Consider the following 15,112-nt stretch of genomic DNA (forward strand, 5'->3'; position numbering starts at 1 on the left):
TGATAACACCTGTGGTTATTTTTAATGCCCAAAAAGAGCATTGTGGGGGAAAAATGTAACTTAAAGCACAGCAAAGGACTGAAAAAATAATTGGAACGAAATCCTGAGGTAAAGTGTGAGGACCAGAGTGAGCAATGAGGGAGAGTTGGCTCTCCAGGTGATGCTCAGGGGATCTGAGGGAATATGAGTGCAAGACCCATGTGGTGCTGAGGGGCCATGAGTGTTCCTGAGGGGAAGTACATGTAAAGCCCAAAGCTGGGTAAGAAAACAAAGCTCTCTATTCAGCGGGCTGCAGAGCAGGGGTTTGTGTATTCTGGGCTGGGAGTGAGGTGAATCTCTCTGACAAACCTCACTCAATGTTGTTTTGCCTTTAATTTCATTCTGATTTGTAAATTCCGAATTACAAGGTATCAATAGCATATTCATATTTGTCTAAAGCTGTGTCATATTTCTGTGAGAGTTTGTTGATTTCACTCCCACATCAGTTTCGTCTTTGTAATCCTCAGTCTACTGGTGGTCATTGATGAACATTTCTGTAGAGGTCCTTCTGTTTAAAGTTCCTCCCTCTGTCTTCAGGACATTTCTAGTGTGTCTTGGATTTTCTTAGTCTGTTATGTTTTTAGCTGAAATTTGGATTTGCAGGATGTATTGCAATTTGCTGTTTTGGTGTGGATGGTGCTTGCTATGTCACTGGCTTTGCTGTCTTGCTTGTTTCACCTGTATCTCTTGGTCCAATATTACTTGTTACCATTACTTGATTCAATATAATGTGTAGCCTCTTGTTACCTCCGGTTTAGCATTCACGTGGTGCTTGTATTCCTCTGAGGGGGAATATGTGAGTGCTTTGAGGGGAGGCAGGTGCCCCGTGTTCCTCTGAGGGGACCTGAGGGTCATGGAAGGGATGGCAAATGCCCTGTGTGTTGTTGAGAGGGCGTGGGGGTTACTGAAGGAGTGGTGTGTGCCCTGCATGTTGCTGAGGGGACGCAAAGGTGATTTGGGGGGAGGCAGGTGCCTCAGGTGTGGCTGAGCACCATGAGGGTGGCATGCGGTGTAGCCTGCATGTAACTGAGGCGGTGGCAGATGCCGAGTGTGCCCCTGAGGGGCTGTGAGGGTGTCTGGGGACAGGGGGATGAGGGCTGTGTTGCTGAGGGGCACCGCAGGGCGCGGTTCCCGCCCATGGGGGTGCGTGAGCCCCTCAGCTCCCCTCAGAGCTGAGGGCGGTTATTCGACGCTACCGTGGCCACCAGGGGGCAACCTCAGCTCCCCTCACGCTGTGGGGGAGACCTCGAAACCTCCAGGGACCGCCCTCAGCTCCCCTCACGCTGAGGGTGGGGGGAAACTTGAAACCACTGTAGCCGCCATATGTGCCTCGCCCTCAGCTCCCCTCAGAGCTAAGGGCGGTTACTCGACGCCGCCGGAGGCGCGCTCAGCTCCCCTCACGATGAGGGCGGTTACTCGAAGCCGCTGTGGCTGTCACTCCCGGCGTGGCGTCGGGCGGGTGGCGCCCCCGGGCCGGGTGGCGCCCTCGGGCAGCCCCTGGCGTGAGGCAGAGGAGGAATGGAGGTCCCTCACGCGTCTGCACGGTGTTTCGGTTTGCGGGAGGAAGCCATGAGGTAAGTCAGAGGGGAGAAGAAAAACTTCACGGGTGGGAATGCTGGAATTCCCTGGCATCACCTGGAGAGCATGGAATGAAATATTTTGGTGTCAAGTTGAGGAATGTGGGAACAAAAGCTGCAGTAATCTGTGGCAATACTGTAGCGGGCATCTTTTGAAAGAAAAACCCTTCTCAAAGGAAGAAAATTGGTTTTGGGGAGAAATCAGAGGTAATTTGGGGAGGGTGGGCAGAGAAAATTCTGTGATAACACCTGAGATCATTTTTAATGCCCAAAAAGACCATTTTGGGGGGTAAAATGTAATTTAATATGCTATGGAATGAAGGAATAATTTGGAAAGAAATCCTGAGGTAAAGTGTGAGGACCAGAGTGAGCAATGAGGGAGAGGTGGCTCTCCAGGTGATGCTGAGGGGATCTGAGGGTCACTGAGGGAATATGAGTGTAAACCCCGTGTGCTGCTGAGGGGCCATGAGTGTTCCTGAGGGGAGGTAGATGAGAAGCCCAAATCTGGGTAAGAAAACAAAGTTCTCTGTTCAGCGGGCTGCAGAGCAGGTGTTTGTATATTCTGAGTTGGGTGTGAGGTGAATCTCTCTGACAAACCTCACTCAATGTTGTTTTGCCTTTAGTTTCATTCTAATTTGTAAATTCCAAATTACAAAGTATCAATAGCATATTCATATTTGTCTAAAGCTGTGTCATATTTCTGTGAGAGTTTGTTGTTTTTACTCCCACGTCAGTTTGTACTGTGTAATTCTCAGTCTACTGGTGGTTGTTGATGGAGACTTTTGTAGTGTTCCTTCTGTTTAAAGTTTTTACCTCTGTCTTCAGGACATTTTTAGTGTATCTTGGGTATTTTTAGTCTGTTATGTTTTTAGCTGATATTTGGGTTTGCAGGATGTATTACAATGTGCTGTTTTGGTGTGGATGGTACTTGCTATGTCACTGGCTTTGCTGTCTTGCTTGTTTCACCTGCGCATCTTGGTCCATTATTACTTGTTACCATTACTTGATTCAATATAATGTGTAGCCTTTTGTTACCTCCGGTTTAGCATTCACATGGTGCTTGTGTTCCTCTGAGGAGGAATATGTGAGTGCTTTGAGGGGAGGCAGGTGCCCCGTGTTCCTCTGAGGGGACCTGAGGGTCACGGAAGGGATGGCAAATGCCCTGTGTGTTGTTGAGAGGGCGTGGGGGTTACTGAAGGAGTGGTGCGTGCCCTGCATGTTGCTGAGGGGACGCAAAGGTGATTTGGGGGGAGGCAGGTGCGTTGGGTGTGGTGAGTACCATGAGGGTGGCATACAGTGTAGCCTGCATGTAACTGAGGTGGCGGCAGATGTGAAGGTCTCTGAGGGCAGGGGGGGTGCGTGTTTGCCGGGTGTTGCTGCGGGCCCGGGACAGTCTCCGATGGGGATCCGGTTGCGCCGTAAGGAACGTCCCTCCCTGAGGCTCGGTGGGGTGGTGGGGTGGGCGTGTTCCCGTCGCGCGGCCGCCGCCTTCCGATCGACACCGCGGGGGCGCGGTTCTTGCGCGTGCGCAATGCCCCTGCCCCGCCGTTTCCGGCAGCCGCAGAGGCGGGAAATCGAACGCGGTGTCTCCGTCCGCAGCGGTGCCCTCGCAGCCCGGGCCCCTCAGCCCCGAGGGCGGGAAGTCGAAGGCGCTGGGTCCGCCGCTCTCGGCGCGTGGCCGGGCGGGGAGGCGCGGGCCGGGAGGCTCCCTCGAGCCGCCCTCGGGTGGGGTAGAGGAGGAATGGAGGGCCGGCGTGCACTGTGTTGCAGTTTGTCAGGGATAGAGCTGAGGTAACTCATAGGGGCAGCAAGAGCTGCAGAGGGGACCAATGCTGGAATTTTCTGGCTTCACCTGAGTGTGGGGGAAGGAGTGAATATTTTGGGTAAAATTGAGTCGTGTGGGAACAAAAGCTGCGGTAATCTATGGAGGTCATACAGCAGGCATTTTTTTGGCTAGAAGATTACAGGGGCTCTCTAGCGAAGCGTATGGTTTTTGGGGAAAAGTCTGAAATACTTTTGGGAGGTGGGGCAGAGATAATTTTGTGATAAAACCTGCGGTAATTTAAAGGGCTGGAAGGAACATTTTTGTACTGAAATCTCAGTTAATCTGTAATGGAATTAATCAAAGTAAAAAAGGAATTTCTATGGTATAGAACTTTTGAGGAGCAAAATCTGTTAATCTGTAGACAATATTTTGGAGGGAAAATCTAGAGAAGTGTATGGGGCAGAGAACAAACGTTGTTGGGATAAAATCTGAGGTGACGTATAGGACATGGCTAGGGGATGATCTGGAGGGAAAATCAGAGACCTTCTTTTAGGGACAAAACAGTGACTTTCTTGTCAGAAAACTTGAGGAAACCTAGGTAAAAAAGCTAGCTAAAAAATTCGTGCCTTCCAGATGGGTGAATTTGGGGTAATTTAGAGAGGAAAAATGAGCATATTTGAGGGAAATTCTATGGTAACAGAGCATTGGGAGGCAGCATCTCTCATAGACCATCTGGAATATTTTAAAGGGGCAAGAGGTGACATTTTCAGCTGAAAGCCCTGGAGTCTTTAGAAGGGCATACTTCTGGGCATAGTGGGAGCTGCAGACAAAATTTCTTAGAAAAGCATTCCTAATGAGTCCTGAGGTGCAAAATACGGCCCCATTGCGTTCTAAACTCCTCAGAGAGGGACCTGAGTGAGGGTAATAAAATCCTCCCATCTGATACTATCACAGGATTATGCCTAAAAGATTTTATAGATGTAAGTGAAGCTTTTAAAATATTCTTCCTCAGAATACAGAATTGCAAACAACAGGTATTCCCGTTTGCATTTATATATGTAAACCCATATTATTTTATAAGACAAAAACGATTCCAAAGCATCGTAAATATTTACTACATAACAAATACACAAAAAAACCAGTACAGTATAATACCCAATCTGCCAGGAACACTGATTATATTAAAGCTACAAAAAAAGCCTTTTCAATGAAACTTAATGTAACATACCAAGGCAAAGAAGGCAGGAAAATCTCATATACTAATATATGAGAAGGAACTGATAGGTGTCTAACAATCAAGAAAGGATCATTACACACAGCATTCAGAAAATTAGCTTGAAAAACACACTGTGGGTAATTCTGGTTACCATTTTAAAGTTGTTGAAAGTTAAAAGTGTTTAAAGTTGCATGGTGGGTATGGGGTGGCGGTTCCCTGCAGGCACGGGGTCTGGAGTTTCTGGGGCCTGAGCGTGTCGTCGTCCGTTGGCAGAAGCCGTGGGACGACGAGGCAAGAGCGGCAGCGCCTTCGAGATCAAGAGCGGAACGGCGAGGCACAGGAGCCGAAGAGGGACGCGAGGGGCCCTCTGGGCAAAGGGCTTTTTCCAGGCCAGGGCGCCTTCAGGGTGCCGCGGCCGGCTTTGCGCTGGGCGACCTCCCTGCGTGCAGGGCTGGTCCTTGCTGTGCTTGGCCTTTTGCCTTGTGCTCCTTTGGCTGCCCGGAGAGAGGGGCGACCCTGTAAAGGAGGGTGTGAGAGCCCCTGTCTCCGCACCGCAGGGGGGAAACGGAGCTCTCCCGGCCCCCAGCCCAGCTACCCTGTAAGCAGGGCAGGGCTTTTCCCCAACCCCGGCAGCTTTCTGCCTGCTGCTGGCCCCTGGCCAGCGTGACCCCCTGTACTCGGGGCGTGTCACAGCCTGCGTCCCTGGTGCCGGTCCTGAAGCGCTTCAGCGCGTCGAGGCCCCTGTGGCCTCCTCTCAGTGCAGGGGCAGGTCTGACGCTTTCCTCTCCCGCTCAGCATTAGCAACGGCTCCCTAGAGTAGGTTGGCTGCACAGAGCTTGCTCCCTCTTCTGGGACTGTCTCCCCCTCCCCTGCCTCCCCCTCCCCTGTCTTCCCCCTAGTCGGTGTGAGTGAGGAAGTGTGGTTGTGCTTTAGCAACAGAGCCAGTGTAGCTTAGACTTCCCAGGAGGGAAAGAGGAGCTCTGTGCAGCCGCAGGCGGGTGCCCAAAATGCACGGGTGGAGAAAGCCTCCGGCCTTGCCCCTGCTTTCTGAGGGCGGCGCGAAGCCGCTTAGCGGCAGCGTGGGCAGCGTGACCCGCCTGTAGCCAGGGCCAGGGCGTGCGCCCACGCTGCCGGTGGTGCTGGTGAGCTGCCAGCGTGCGGGCCCTGTACTCGGGGCCCGTGTCAGGACCTTGGCGGCACCCTTTGTCCCCAGGAGCAGCCCCACCCAGGTCCCTGTAAGCAGGGCTGGGGAGGCTCCTTTAGCCAGGCGACAGGAACGAGCGCTCCCGGGCCCTTGCCAGGGGGCAGCTTGCAGAAGTGCCGTGCCGCAGGGCACGCTCCTGCCTTTGGCAGTGCTTCGGGCTGGCGCCACATGGCTGGCGGCCTCGTACAGGAGGCTCCCGGGGCTCTGCAGGCGGCCGTGTTGCCGCGCTGCGCTGCGGCCGGGCTCTGGCCTGTCCCCAAGTGGGGCGCAGGCCGGAGCCCGTGCTCCGTAGTGCTTGTTGGGGGGTGCCGGGCAGCGGGGGGCGGCCCCGTAAGTGGGGTTCTGTGCGTCCCCTGGCCTCGGCGGGCGGTTGGAGGGACCCCCTGTAATCAGGCGGGTGTCCCTGGCCCCGGTCTTTCAGAGGCGTGGGGCCAGGAGTCACGGGGCCGGGCGTGTGCCCTCCCTGTCCTCAGGGCTGGGCTGGCGGCTGGCTGATAGGTGTCTAACAATCAAGAAAGGATCATTACACACAGCATTCAGAAAATTAGCTTGAAAAACACACTGTGGGTAATTCTGGTTACCATTTTAAAGTTGTTGAAAGTTAAAAGTGTTTAAAGTTGCATGGTGGGTAGGCCGTGAGCTGGACTGCCTGACGGTAGAGTCAGGTTCCTGTCGCCTTGGGGGAAGGCCGAGCTCTGTGGCTCCCCGGGTGTGGACCGGCCTGTAAGCAGGCTGCGGGTCTGGGAGCCTTTGTGCTCCCTTTCAGCTGGCAGCCTGTGTGGGGCGCCCGCCCCGTTAGCGGGGAGCGCCCCGCAGCTGGTGGAGAGAAGGAGCCTCCACAGGCCCTGGGGACCAGAGCCGCCCTGTAAGTGCTCTGGAGCCCCGGGCACTTTTTAGTCCAGGCAGCGGCCTGAGCCCCCTGTAAGCAGGGGTGTGCAGCCTCTTGGCCGCTGCCTTGCGTGCCCGGCTTCCTTTGCCCAGAGGGCCCGGCTCCCAGCACAGCGTGGGACTGCGCCGGACGTCGGGACGGTGAGTCAAGCTGTAGTTGGAGGCTTTTGGGCAGCTGGGGGGCCGCGGCGTTGCTGGCATGAGGCTGTGGGGCTGTTGGGTGGCACTTCCCTATGGCAGCTGGAGCTCCTCGGGCCTGATTGTGTCCTCGTCGACGTTTGCAGAAGCCGTGGGACAGCGAGGAAAGAGCGAGCCGCAGGAGCGGCCTCTTCGAGCTCAAGAGTGGATCGGCGAGGCAAGAGCCGGCCTTCAGCATTGGCGGCCTCGAGCCCAGAAGCGCAGCCGCAAGGTAAGAGCAGCAGCTTGGAGCTGAAGTGGGGGGCTTTTGGGCAGCCGGTTGGGGATGTCCCTGTGGGACTGTTGGGTGGCGGTTCCCTGCAGGCACGGGGTCTGGAGTTTCTGGGGCCTGAGCGTGTCGTCGTCCGTTGGCAGAAGCCGTGGGACGACGAGGCAAGAGCGGCAGCGCCTTCGAGATCAAGAGCGGAACGGCGAGGCACAGGAGCCGAAGAGGGACGCGAGGGGCCCTCTGGGCAAAGGGCTTTTTCCAGGCCAGGGCGCCTTCAGGGTGCCGCGGCCGGCTTTGCGCTGGGCGACCTCCCTGCGTGCAGGGCTGGTCCTTGCTGTGCTTGGCCTTTTGCCTTGTGCTCCTTTGGCTGCCCGGAGAGAGGGGCGACCCTGTAAAGGAGGGTGTGAGAGCCCCTGTCTCCGCACCGCAGGGGGGAAACGGAGCTCTCCCGGCCCCCAGCCCAGCTACCCTGTAAGCAGGGCAGGGCTTTTCCCCAACCCCGGCAGCTTTCTGCCTGCTGCTGGCCCCTGGCCAGCGTGACCCCCTGTACTCGGGGCGTGTCACAGCCTGCGTCCCTGGTGCCGGTCCTGAAGCGCTTCAGCGCGTCGAGGCCCCTGTGGCCTCCTCTCAGTGCAGGGGCAGGTCTGACGCTTTCCTCTCCCGCTCAGCATTAGCAACGGCTCCCTAGAGTAGGTTGGCTGCACAGAGCTTGCTCCCTCTTCTGGGACTGTCTCCCCCTCCCCTGCCTCCCCCTCCCCTGTCTTCCCCCTAGTCGGTGTGAGTGAGGAAGTGTGGTTGTGCTTTAGCAACAGAGCCAGTGTAGCTTAGACTTCCCAGGAGGGAAAGAGGAGCTCTGTGCAGCCGCAGGCGGGTGCCCAAAATGCACGGGTGGAGAAAGCCTCCGGCCTTGCCCCTGCTTTCTGAGGGCGGCGCGAAGCCGCTTAGCGGCAGCGTGGGCAGCGTGACCCGCCTGTAGCCAGGGCCAGGGCGTGCGCCCACGCTGCCGGTGGTGCTGGTGAGCTGCCAGCGTGCGGGCCCTGTACTCGGGGCCCGTGTCAGGACCTTGGCGGCACCCTTTGTCCCCAGGAGCAGCCCCACCCAGGTCCCTGTAAGCAGGGCTGGGGAGGCTCCTTTAGCCAGGCGACAGGAACGAGCGCTCCCGGGCCCTTGCCAGGGGGCAGCTTGCAGAAGTGCCGTGCCGCAGGGCACGCTCCTGCCTTTGGCAGTGCTTCGGGCTGGCGCCACATGGCTGGCGGCCTCGTACAGGAGGCTCCCGGGGCTCTGCAGGCGGCCGTGTTGCCGCGCTGCGCTGCGGCCGGGCTCTGGCCTGTCTCCAAGTGGGGCGCAGGCCGGAGCCCGTGCTCCGTAGTGCTTGTTGGGGGGTGCCGGGCAGCGGGGGGCGGCCCCGTAAGTGGGGTTCTGTGTGTCCCCTGGCCTCGGCGGGCGGTTGGAGGGACCCCCTGTAATCAGGCGGGTGTCCCTGGCCCCGGTCTTTCAGAGGCGTGGGGCCAGGAGTCACGGGGCCGGGCGTGTGCCCTCCCTGTCCTCAGGGCTGGGCTGGCGGCTGGCTGATAGGTGTCTAACAATCAAGAAAGGATCATTACACACAGCATTCAGAAAATTAGCTTGAAAAACACACTGTGGGTAATTCTGGTTACCATTTTAAAGTTGTTGAAAGTTAAAAGTGTTTAAAGTTGCATGGTGGGTAGGCCGTGAGCTGGACTGCCTGACGGTAGAGTCAGGTTCCTGTCGCCTTGGGGGAAGGCCGAGCTCTGTGGCTCCCCGGGTGTGGACCGGCCTGTAAGCAGGCTGCGGGTCTGGGAGCCTTTGTGCTCCCTTTCAGCTGGCAGCCTGTGTGGGGCGCCCGCCCCGTTAGCGGGGAGCGCCCCGCAGCTGGTGGAGAGAAGGAGCCTCCACAGGCCCTGGGGACCAGAGCCGCCCTGTAAGTGCTCTGGAGCCCCGGGCACTTTTTAGTCCAGGCAGCGGCCTGAGCCCCCTGTAAGCAGGGGTGTGCAGCCTCTTGGCCGCTGCCTTGCGTGCCCGGCTTCCTTTGCCCAGAGGGCCCGGCTCCCAGCACAGCGTGGGACTGCGCCGGACGTCGGGACGGTGAGTCAAGCTGTAGTTGGAGGCTTTTGGGCAGCTGGGGGGCCGCGGCGTTGCTGGCATGAGGCTGTGGGGCTGTTGGGTGGCACTTCCCTATGGCAGCTGGAGCTCCTCGGGCCTGATTGTGTCCTCGTCGACGTTTGCAGAAGCCGTGGGACAGCGAGGAAAGAGCGAGCCGCAGGAGCGGCCTCTTCGAGCTCAAGAGTGGATCGGCGAGGCAAGAGCCGGCCTTCAGCATTGGCGGCCTCGAGCCCAGAAGCGCAGCCGCAAGGTAAGAGCAGCAGCTTGGAGCTGAAGTGGGGGGCTTTTGGGCAGCCGGTTGGGGATGTCCCTGTGGGGCTGTTGGGTGGCGGTTCCCTGCAGGCATGGGGTCTGGAGTTTCTGGGGCCTGAGCGTGTCGTCGTCCGTTGGCAGAAGCCGTGGGACGACGAGGCAAGAGCGGCAGCGCCTTCGAGATCAAGAGCGGAACGGCGAGGCACAGGAGCCGAAGAGGGACGCGAGGGGCCCTCTGGGCAAAGGGCTTTTTCCAGGCCAGGGCGCCTTCAGGGTGCCGCGGCCGGCTTTGCGCTGGGCGACCTCCCTGCGTGCAGGGCTGGTCCTTGCTGTGCTTGGCCTTTTGCCTTGTGCTCCTTTGGCTGCCCGGAGAGAGGGGCGACCCTGTAAAGGAGGGTGTGAGAGCCCCTGTCTCCGCACCGCAGGGGGGAAACGGAGCTCTCCCGGCCCCCAGCCCAGCTACCCTGTAAGCAGGGCAGGGCTTTTCCCCAACCCCGGCAGCTTTCTGCCTGCTGCTGGCCCCTGGCCAGCGTGACCCCCTGTACTCGGGGCGTGTCACAGCCTGCGTCCCTGGTGCCGGTCCTGAAGCGCTTCAGCGCGTCGAGGCCCCTGTGGCCTCCTCTCAGTGCAGGGGCAGGTCTGACGCTTTCCTCTCCCGCTCAGCATTAGCAACGGCTCCCTAGAGTAGGTTGGCTGCACAGAGCTTGCTCCCTCTTCTGGGACTGTCTCCCCCTCCCCTGCCTCCCCCTCCCCTGTCTTCCCCCTAGTCGGTGTGAGTGAGGAAGTGTGGTTGTGCTTTAGCAACAGAGCCAGTGTAGCTTAGACTTCCCAGGAGGGAAAGAGGAGCTCTGTGCAGCCGCAGGCGGGTGCCCAAAATGCACGGGTGGAGAAAGCCTCCGGCCTTGCCCCTGCTTTCTGAGGGCGGCGCGAAGCCGCTTAGCGGCAGCGTGGGCAGCGTGACCCGCCTGTAGCCAGGGCCAGGGCGTGCGCCCACGCTGCCGGTGGTGCTGGTGAGCTGCCAGCGTGCGGGCCCTGTACTCGGGGCCCGTGTCAGGACCTTGGCGGCACCCTTTGTCCCCAGGAGCAGCCCCACCCAGGTCCCTGTAAGCAGGGCTGGGGAGGCTCCTTTAGCCAGGCGACAGGAACGAGCGCTCCCGGGCCCTTGCCAGGGGGCAGCTTGCAGAAGTGCCGTGCCGCAGGGCACGCTCCTGCCTTTGGCAGTGCTTCGGGCTGGCGCCACATGGCTGGCGGCCTCGTACAGGAGGCTCCCGGGGCTCTGCAGGCGGCCGTGTTGCCGCGCTGCGCTGCGGCCGGGCTCTGGCCTGTCCCCAAGTGGGGCGCAGGCCGGAGCCCGTGCTCCGTAGTGCTTGTTGGGGGGTGCCGGGCAGCGGGGGGCGGCCCCGTAAGTGGGGTTCTGTGCGTCCCCTGGCCTCGGCGGGCGGTTGGAGGGACCCCCTGTAATCAGGCGGGTGTCCCTGGCCCCGGTCTTTCAGAGGCGTGGGGCCAGGAGTCACGGGGCCGGGCGTGTGCCCTCCCTGTCCTCAGGGCTGGGCTGGCGGCAGGCTGATAGGTGTCTAACAATCAAGAAAGGATCATTACACACAGCATTCAGAAAATTAGCTTGAAAAACACACTGTGGATAATTCTGGTTACCATTTTAAAGTTGTTGAAAGTTAAAAGTGTTTAAAGTTGCATGGTGGGTAGGCCGTGAGCTGGACTGCCTGACGGTAGAGTCAGGTTCCTGTCGCCTTGGGGGAAGGCCGAGCTCTGTGGCTCCCCGGGTGTGGACCGGCCTGTAAGCAGGCTGCGGGTCTGGGAGCCTTTGTGCTCCCTTTCAGCTGGCAGCCTGTGTGGGGCGCCCGCCCCGTTAGCGGGGAGCGCCCCGCAGCTGGTGGAGAGAAGGAGCCTCCACAGGCCCTGGGGACCAGAGCCGCCCTGTAAGTGCTCTGGAGCCCCGGGCACTTTTTAGTCCAGGCAGCGGCCTGAGCCCCCTGTAAGCAGGGGTGTGCAGCCTCTTGGCCGCTGCCTTGCGTGCCCGGCTTCCTTTGCCCAGAGGGCCCGGCTCCCAGCACAGCGTGGGACTGCGCCGGACGTCGGGACGGTGAGTCAAGCTGTAGTTGGAGGCTTTTGGGCAGCTGGGGGGCCGCGGTGTTGCTGGCATGAGGCTGTGGGGCTGTTGGGTGGCACTTCCCTATGGCAGCTGGAGCTCCTCGGGCCTGATTGTGTCCTCGTCGACGTTTGCAGAAGCCGTGGGACAGCGAGGAAAGAGCGAGCCGCAGGAGCGGCCTCTTCGAGCTCAAGAGTGGATCGGCGAGGCAAGAGCCGGCCTTCAGCATTGGCGGCCTCGAGCCCAGAAGCGCAGCCGCAAGGTAAGAGCAGCAGCTTGGAGCTGAAGTGGGGGGCTTTTGGGCAGCCGGTTGGGGATGTCCCTGTGGGGCTGTTGGGTGGCGGTTCCCTGCAGGCACGGGGTCTGGAGTTTCTGGGGCCTGAGCGTGTCGTCGTCCGTTGGCAGAAGCCGTGGGACGACGAGGCAAGAGCGGCAGCGCCTTCGAGATCAAGAGCGGAACGGCGAGGCACAGGAGCCGAAGAGGGACGCGAGGGGCCCTCTGGGCAAAGGGCTTTTTCCAGGCCAGGGCGCCTTCAGGGTGCCGCGGCCAGCTTTGCGCTGGGCGACCTCCCTGCGTGCAGGGCTGGTCCTTGCTGTGCTTGGCCTTTTGCCTTGTGCTCCTTTGGCTGCCCGGAGAGAGGGGCGACCCTGTAAAGGAGGGTGTGAGAGCCCCTGTCTCCGCACCGCAGGGGGGAAACGGAGCTCTCCCGGCCCCCAGCCCAGCTACCCTGTAAGCAGGGCAGGGCTTTTCCCCAACCCCGGCAGCTTTCTGCCTGCTGCTGGCCCCTGGCCAGCGTGACCCCCTGTACTCGGGGCGTGTCACAGCCTGCGTCCCTGGTGCCGGTCCTGAAGCGCTTCAGCGCGTCGAGGCCCCTGTGGCCTCCTCTCAGTGCAGGGGCAGGTCTGACGCTTTCCTCTCCCGCTCAGCATTAGCAACGGCTCCCTAGAGTAGGTTGGCTGCACAGAGCTTGCTCCCTCTTCTGGGACTGTCTCCCCCTCCCCTGCCTCCCCCTCCCCTGTCTTCCCCCTAGTCGGTGTGAGTGAGGAAGTGTGGTTGTGCTTTAGCAACAGAGCCAGTGTAGCTTAGACTTCCCAGGAGGGAAAGAGGAGCTCTGTGCAGCCGCAGGCGGGTGCCCAAAATGCACGGGTGGAGAAAGCCTCCGGCCTTGCCCCTGCTTTCTGAGGGCGGCGCGAAGCCGCTTAGCGGCAGCGTGGGCAGCGTGACCCGCCTGTAGCCAGGGCCAGGGCGTGCGCCCACGCTGCCGGTGGTGCTGGTGAGCTGCCAGCGTGCGGGCCCTGTACTCGGGGCCCGTGTCAGGACCTTGGCGGCACCCTTTGTCCCCAGGAGCAGCCCCACCCAGGTCCCTGTAAGCAGGGCTGGGGAGGCTCCTTTAGCCAGGCGACAGGAACGAGCGCTCCCGGGCCCTTGCCAGGGGGCAGCTTGCAGAAGTGCCGTGCCGCAGGGCACGCTCCTGCCTTTGGCAGTGCTTCGGGCTGGCGCCACATGGCTGGCGGCCTCGTACAGGAGGCTCCCGGGGCTCTGCAGGCGGCCGTGTTGCCGCGCTGCGCTGCGGCCGGGCTCTGGCCTGTCCTCAAGTGGGGCGCAGGCCGGAGCCCGTGCTCCGTAGTGCTTGTTGGGGGGTGCCGGGCAGCGGGGGGCGGCCCCGTAAGTGGGGTTCTGTGCGTCCCCTGGCCTCGGCGGGCGGTTGGAGGGACCCCCTGTAATCAGGCGGGTGTCCCTGGCCCCGGTCTTTCAGAGGCGTGGGGCCAGGAGTCACGGGGCCGGGCGTGTGCCCTCCCTGTCCTCAGGGCTGGGCTGGCGGCAGGCTGATAGGTGTCTAACAATCAAGAAAGGATCATTACACACAGCATTCAGAAAATTAGCTTGAAAAACACACTGTGGGTAATTCTGGTTACCATTTTAAAGTTGTTGAAAGTTAAAAGTGTTTAAAGTTGCATGGTGGGTAGGCCGTGAGCTGGACTGCCTGACGGTAGAGTCAGGTTCCTGTCGCCTTGGGGGAAGGCCGAGCTCTGTGGCTCCCCGGGTGTGGACCGGCCTGTAAGCAGGCTGCGGGTCTGGGAGCCTTTGTGCTCCCTTTCAGCTGGCAGCCTGTGTGGGGCGCCCGCCCCGTTAGCGGGGAGCGCCCCGCAGCTGGTGGAGAGAAGGAGCCTCCACAGGCCCTGGGGACCAGAGCCGCCCTGTAAGTGCTCTGGAGCCCCGGGCACTTTTTAGTCCAGGCAGCGGCCTGAGCCCCCTGTAAGCAGGGGTGTGCAGCCTCTTGGCCGCTGCCTTGCGTGCCCGGCTTCCTTTGCCCAGAGGGCCCGGCTCCCAGCACAGCGTGGGACTGCGCCGGACGTCGGGACGGTGAGTCAAGCTGTAGTTGGAGGCTTTTGGGCAGCTGGGGGGCCGCGGTGTTGCTGGCATGAGGCTGTGGGGCTGTTGGGTGGCACTTCCCTATGGCAGCTGGAGCTCCTCGGGCCTGATTGTGTCCTCGTCGACGTTTGCAGAAGCCGTGGGACAGCGAGGAAAGAGCGAGCCGCAGGAGCGGCCTCTTCGAGCTCAAGAGTGGATCGGCGAGGCAAGAGCCGGCCTTCAGCATTGGCGGCCTCGAGCCCAGAAGCGCAGCCGCAAGGTAAGAGCAGCAGCTTGGAGCTGAAGTGGGGGGCTTTTGGGCAGCCGGTTGGGGATGTCCCTGTGGGGCTGTTGGGTGGCGGTTCCCTGCAGGCACGGGGTCTGGAGTTTCTGGGGCCTGAGCGTGTCGTCGTCCGTTGGCAGAAGCCGTGGGACGACGAGGCAAGAGCGGCAGCGCCTTCGAGATCAAGAGCGGAACGGCGAGGCACAGGAGCCGAAGAGGGACGCGAGGGGCCCTCTGGGCAAAGGGCTTTTTCCAGGCCAGGGCGCCTTCAGGGTGCCGCGGCCGGCTTTGCGCTGGGCGACCTCCCTGCGTGCAGGGCTGGTCCTTGCTGTGCTTGGCCTTTTGCCTTGTGCTCCTTTGGCTGCCCGGAGAGAGGGGCGACCCTGTAAAGGAGGGTGTGAGAGCCCCTGTCTCCGCACCGCAGGGGGGAAACGGAGCTCTCCCGGCCCCCAGCCCAGCTACCCTGTAAGCAGGGCAGGGCTTTTCCCCAACCCCGGCAGCTTTCTGCCTGCTGCTGGCCCCTGGCCAGCGTGACCCCCTGTACTCGGGGCGTGTCACAGCCTGCGTCCCTGGTGCCGGTCCTGAAGCGCTTCAGCGCGTCGAGGCCCCTGTGGCCTCCTCTCAGTGCAGGGGCAGGTCTGACGCTTTCCTCTCCCGCTCAGCATTAGCAACGGCTCCCTAGAGTAGGTTGGCTGCACAGAGCTTGCTCCCTCTTCTGGGACTGTCTCCCCCTCCCCTGCCTCCCCCTCCCCTGTCTTCCCCCTAGTCGGTGTGAGTGAGGAAGTGTGGTTGTGCTTTAGCAACAGAGCCAGTGTAGCTTAGACTTCCCAGGAGGGAAAGAGGAGCTCTGTGCAGCCGCAGGCGGGTGCCCAAAATGCACGGGTGGAGAAAGCCTCCG

Source organism: Melospiza melodia, chromosome 10, assembly GCF_035770615.1.
Source record: "Melospiza melodia melodia isolate bMelMel2 chromosome 10, bMelMel2.pri, whole genome shotgun sequence".
Taxonomy (NCBI): domain Eukaryota; kingdom Metazoa; phylum Chordata; class Aves; order Passeriformes; family Passerellidae; genus Melospiza; species Melospiza melodia.